The sequence below is a fragment of the Impatiens glandulifera genome, chromosome 1 (assembly GCF_907164915.1).
Source record: "Impatiens glandulifera chromosome 1, dImpGla2.1, whole genome shotgun sequence".
NCBI classification, from domain to species: domain Eukaryota; kingdom Viridiplantae; phylum Streptophyta; class Magnoliopsida; order Ericales; family Balsaminaceae; genus Impatiens; species Impatiens glandulifera.
Genome location: NC_061862.1, coordinates 122,888,015 through 122,894,332, shown reverse-complemented (window position 1 = coordinate 122,894,332; position 6,318 = coordinate 122,888,015).

The window sequence follows — 6,318 nt, the reverse complement described above, 5'->3', positions numbered from 1 at the left end:
TTCAAGGATATTATTGAAAGTGTCTAGGCTAAATAGATCAGGGATTCTAATATGTACAAAGTTTCTGAGAAACTAAAATTCCTGAAGAATCATCTCCAAAACTTCGATAAGAAAAAGTTTAGCAATATCTCCAACAAGGTTCTAGTTGCAAGAGAGAAACTGGATAAAGTTCAGAAGAGGTTATTAAGGGAGGATAACAATGATCAACTCAATGAGAAAGAGAGGGATGCACTCGAAAATTTCAGGAAGCTGAGTCTCCTTGAAGAGAACTTTGTTAGACAGAAGTCAAGACAGAACTGACTTTCGCTGGGTGATAAAAATTCGGCTTTCTTCTATATAAAATGCAAGGATAGAAACATGAGAAACAATGTGTACAGGCTGAAGAACGACGATGACGAGTAAGTTCAGGGTCAGAAGGGTGTGCATGATCTGGTTATTAAGTTCTATAAGCAGCTATTGAGTATTAGAAAGCAGCCTCAAAGTCACCTGAATACCCTGTATCAGATTATCGACAGAAAAATCTCCTGATGTTAGGATCGTGTCGACTATAGAGATGAGGGTCAGAATATAGTTGATAACTTAACAATTTCAATTCGATTTTAATCCTGTGAGGGACATAAAACCTGTTTCTATTCTTCACAAATCTTTGCAAACTCTTGAACGAAATCAAGTGCGGAAATGCTTGCTCGATTTGAAGCGGCAGATAAACGATTGAACGATGCAGAAAGTAAATAACACAAAGAGTTTTATGGATGTTCGGAGATAAAACTCCTACGTCACCCCTTATTTTATTTCCAGAAGGATATTCACTAGAAGGTTATAATTAGTATAGAACACTACACAAATCCGGTCAAATACACAGGACTTAACAACTGCTTGTTTTTAAACTTCTAGCTAAATCTCTGTTGAACAGAACAACCTCTATTCAACTTACAATACTGAGATTTCACAAAGAAAGGAAAATAAATTGATTACAGAATGATCATAGACAAAGTAAGCAATTCACGCTTGAGCTAGAGAGTTAGAGAATTCGAGAACCGAGAGATTCGTCATTGTCCTTGGATCGCCTTTTATACTAAAGACTCAGCAATGATCGAATCTTCTTCTTTGATACGTGTCAGATATCCGTTGGATGTACGCCAGGTGTACGGGAAGGTACACAAGAATAGATTCACTGGATTGTGGCGTACCGAATTGTACTAGAGAATATTCGCTGGAACGTGATGTACGGGAAGGTACAAAACGTACTGGAGAAATATTGAGTACGTGGAACTTGAGCGGTTACAACTTGATAGGCAAACTGTGCAGATGGATGAAAACAAACGCTACTTATGGTCTGAGCAGAAGAGAGAACGCTTCTTCAGACGACGGTTGAAGCAAGGCATCTGCTTGCGCACTTCTTCAGACTATAAGTCTGATGAAGCCAGACGACGTCTGCTTGCGCATTACTTCAGACTAACAAGTCTGATGAAGTTCAGACTTCGTCTACTCACACACTACTTTAGACTTATAAGTCTGATGTAATTCAGACGTCGTCTACTTGTGCACTACTTTAAACTTACAAGTCTGATGCAGTTCAGACTTCGTCTGCTCGTGCACTACTTCAGACTTACAAGTCTGATGTAGTTCAGACTTCGTCTGTTCGCGCACTACTTCAGACTAACAAGTCTGATGTAGTTCAGACTTCGTTTGCTCGCGCACTACTTCAGACTAACATGTCTGATGTAGTTCAGACTTCGTCTGCTCGCACACTTCTTTAGACAACTCGTCTAATGAAGTTCAGTCTTCGTCTGAAGATATGAGTCCTATAAGCTATTCCTGCACAAAGACAAATTACACAACTTAGTTTTATTCACAAATGTATCCTTACGACTTTATGTGAACACATCATTAAAATCATGATGTATTGATTATGCTAGTTCTTATTCACCTAAGTTCATTTTAATCAATTTAAATGTTTTTCCTTAATTACTTATTTCTTTAATTAATTAATTCTTCTTTTCTTAGTTAACTTATTCTAACAATTTCCCTTTTTTTTATGATGTTAAAACTAAGTCTAACTAGATCAATTTTCCAAATAAATGATTATATTAATATTATTACATAACAAAAATATAGGAATACAAAGATTGAGTTTAGGATATTCTAACAATTTCCCCTTTCTAATAATGATCGCCGAGCACAAGTCATTGCAGTCTACTTCCTCCTTGATCACCTCCACCTTCACCACCACCGCAACCACCTCCACGACCACCTCCTTGATCACCTCGTCAATTTGGTTGACTGCTACCTCGACCACCTTGGACTGACCTCTTTCTGGAACGAGTGCCACGAGCACTTGTTCCCCCTTAATTACTGCCTTCCCCTTTTTTAACATTATCAGGGTCAGGAACAATAAGGGCAGTGGCTTTAGCAGCCCCTCCTCTTCAACCTGAAACGGCGGGCGACCGCATCAACATCTTCTATGCACTCAGCTTCAGTGGCTTTGAGGGATTTGGAGATTTTGATCATCTAGTGAGTGAAGATTTCAATTGAAGACTTTGTCTAATTATGAAGCTCAAAATTGAGAGACTTGGTCTTGTCATGAATCTCATTGCTCTACGTGATTAGATATTGTTGCATCCTTCTCATCTGAGTGTGGAGTATCGCTACGTCATGCATAGTCTTCAACAAATCTTTATTGGTACTCCATTGAGCCGAAGCTAAGCTAGCATTCGCTAAGGAGTTCGCCGCAAATTGCTTTTCAAGACTTTCCAGTCTGTTGGAAATGGAATGGATGCTCTGTTGCATCGGAGAAAGAGCTTTTAAGATAATCTTGCGAAAATATACAGTTCTCAGAGAGGCCTCCTTAGAAGAAGGGGCAGATGAGACGATATGGGAGCTTGCTAGAACATAGCAAATAGGATCGAGATGAAAACTTACTTGTATGGATTTCTCTAGATCCTTTTCTAGAGAGGATGCTTGAGGCACATTGATCAACGTCCTGGATTCACCTCCAGCTCCTTGGATTTCGGCGCATAAATCCTTGACAAAACCTGATATATCTTCAGAAAGGAGAGGTTGATCAGGGAGGAACTTGTTGGATTTTGAGGGAGAGGGTCGATTGGATGTTTGAGGGGCAGATTGCCTCTTTTTAGAAGCCCTTTGGGAAATAGGGTCCGAAGGCTGCTCGAACCCTTTGGATGTCCGCTCAGACGAGGAAGAAGAGGACTTAGCAGCTACGACTTCAGAAGCCCTCTTGGAATAGGCATGTTCCCCCTTAGCAACGGGGTCTACTCTTATTCAGACGGCTTGGAAGGTTCCCCTAAACAGACGGGGTCTGCTCTAGTTCAGACGTGAGGGGAGTAGCTTCGGACGATTCCTTCTAAGCAGATGAGGGCTTCTACTCAGACGTTAAAGCATTTTCCTTCTAATCTTGATGAATTATCTACTGCTCTTCATAAGGGATGAGCATCTGATTAGCCAAGTAATGAGAAAAGAATTGCCTTTCTTTAAAAGACGATTGCTGCTGCTCGATGATGTGAAGAACCACCTACTCTTCAACCTCCGAGAGTAGTTGCTCAGCCGTAGAGATAGGATTCAGCTCACCTTCAACGAATGACATCTCCTCAATAAAGGACATTTGTTTAGACCCGTCTAAATAGTTCAGATCTTCTCGAGGCGCCTTACTCTGAAGAGCATCAGAATGAGACGACTCAGTCCCATGGACGTATTGGAGAGTTGTTGAACAATGCGATTCCATGATAAGTTTAAGACGTTGAAGAACCTGCGCATCAGTTTGAGCTGTTCTGTCCAAAGGGTTGACATTTTGTTCCCTTTGGTAGAGGATGGGGAAGAGAGCGCGCCCTCTAGAATTGGCCACAATGAGCTCTCTTCTCTTGAGAGCCTCGTTAACATCTCGAGTCTTGGTCCAATAAAGGACTGACATCTATATTTTCAGCAGCTCCTTCCACTCTCTTGCCACATTCTTGATTGTGATAATATCATTGAATTTCATGTGGAGCCTGGTGCATACCCATTTATCGAACAAATCGATTTTAACATACGTCCTAGCCTCAACATCCTCCAAGATAAGGTCGATCATCTAAGTGGTTTCGGACAAGAGTTCGGGAGTTTCATTGGCTATGTCTTTTCCCTTCCCTACAACTTCGACAGTTTTTGGATTAGGAATAGGTTCTCTGAAGGATATTACCTCAGGCTACTCTTAGCATAGTAAACAGAGAGAAAGTCTTGGGGAAGGCATCTGCTAGAAGTTCTACAACAGGACCAACATCTGTCTAAACATGTGCTAATTTGTTAGTTTGCCCAGTATTCAGACCAAAGGTTTCTTCGGTAATAGCAGCAGCAACAGACACAAACACAACCTCCTGCTCTGCTAAAGGTAGGATAATATCAACATGACCAGCAGCTTCAACAATAGCTAGTTCGGCAAGAAAGACAATATTGTCTTCCCCCTGATTCTTCTCAACAATTTGACCAACTGTCTTAGCAGTTGGTTCAGCAGCATGTTCCACAACGGGAACCTCAATAAAGACGGGCTTTATGTCCAAATTAGGAATAATATTTACTTCGGAGATCGTCTGAACATAAGGGGACACCTCCATCTAACTAGTAGGATTATTCTCCGTCTGATCAGCATCAAGAACAGAACAGACTCCGTCTGATTAGAAGGAATAACAGGCGTCGTTTGACTAGAAGCTAGAGTAGACGTCGTCTGGCCAGTAGCTAGAGAAGACACCTCAGCCATCTCCTTGAATGGATTGGCCAAAACATTGACTAATGGAGATGGCGAGGATAGAGAATAGAGGAACAACAACAGGGGCTTCCTCAGTTCTCGCCCTTTTTTGGATTTAAGTTAACTTCACCAGATTCACCAATGGATGCCCATTTATGGCTAGAGGAACTAGAAATAGATTCCATGGACGATATTTTTGTTCTTTTCGCAAGGGTCTTACGACTAGAGGTCGTAGGACGCTTGGACTGAGTGGTCGATTGACCACTCGTCCGTTGAGCCGAAGAGTTTGATTTAGATTTCTTGACGAGTTTCATTCGCACCATATATCTTTTAATAGTGGAACTCATCATTATTCTACATGCATTAACATGCGCACCTTTGCCCAAGGGAACCTGTAAATGCTCCAGAAACTAGCTGAGTTGGACTGAAAAGCCCATACTCTACTTACTAAGTGGGGAGACCATCTAGCAAAGAATGAAGAAAAGGACGGACGCCCAGTTGACATCCATCCCTTTTGTTATAATAACCATCATATAGAATCTATCTTGGGTGTAGGCGTCGAAAGACCCTACTTTCCCTTGAATTTATTTAGCAACAATATCGCTCGAAATACAGAACGAATACTTAAGGAACTTCTTCTTCCCGTTGATGTTCATCGGACCACCGATGTCTGAAAATAGGGTTCGCATATCTGATATATCATTGGCCGGAATCTCATTAGCAAACGTGTGGCCTTCCGTCGGAAGCCCAAAGAACTCAGCGAAAGAGGCTTCAGATTAAGATATTTCAGCACCCTTCACCGTTTCCAAAATATAATCACCAACTAGCTTTCCAGAATCAAAGAACTCGCACACCTCAGAGTTATGAAGGATGAATGTACCGCCAAGAAACTTCCTGAGGCCAGATGCCTCTAGAGATTTAAACATAGCCACCATCTCCGGCGATTCATGCTCATACACAGAGTCAAAATCTACCTGCATGGTGTTTTGAGAGAAGACAACAATCTTTTAAGTCATCTTTAAGGTTTAGAAAACGATGAAGAATAAGAGTAATTTTCTAGAGAGAAGGTAGAGTGGAATAGGGCTTAGGGTTTTAGAAAAATCTCAAAGAGAATGTAAAGTATTTTAGGTGTGCAAGGCACCCTTAAATAGATTTGAACAGCCACATGTCCCAAAGGACATCATTAAAAAATAAACCGTCATTATATTAAAAAGTTTTCCAAATGCCATCATTAAAAGACGCCACTTAAATTAAAACGTTGCTCAAAAAAACATCATTAAAAGATGTCATTTAAATTATCATAAAAAGCTATTATTAATTAAAAAAACGTGCGGTAATGAACCGTTAGATATATTAGTCATATTTTTAACATTAATAGACACGTGTCTTCATGTTATTTGATATTTGGAGATATTTAAAAGATTTTATCTTATCTCAAAAATATTTACCTCCAAATATTTCGAAATATGATTGTTTACTGTCTAAGTGGGAAAAGTACAAGGACAACGCATAAAAAATAAGACAACTATCCTACTCGTTTTAAGACGAGGCGTCTGAAAACACATGTAGACAGACGTCTGTGT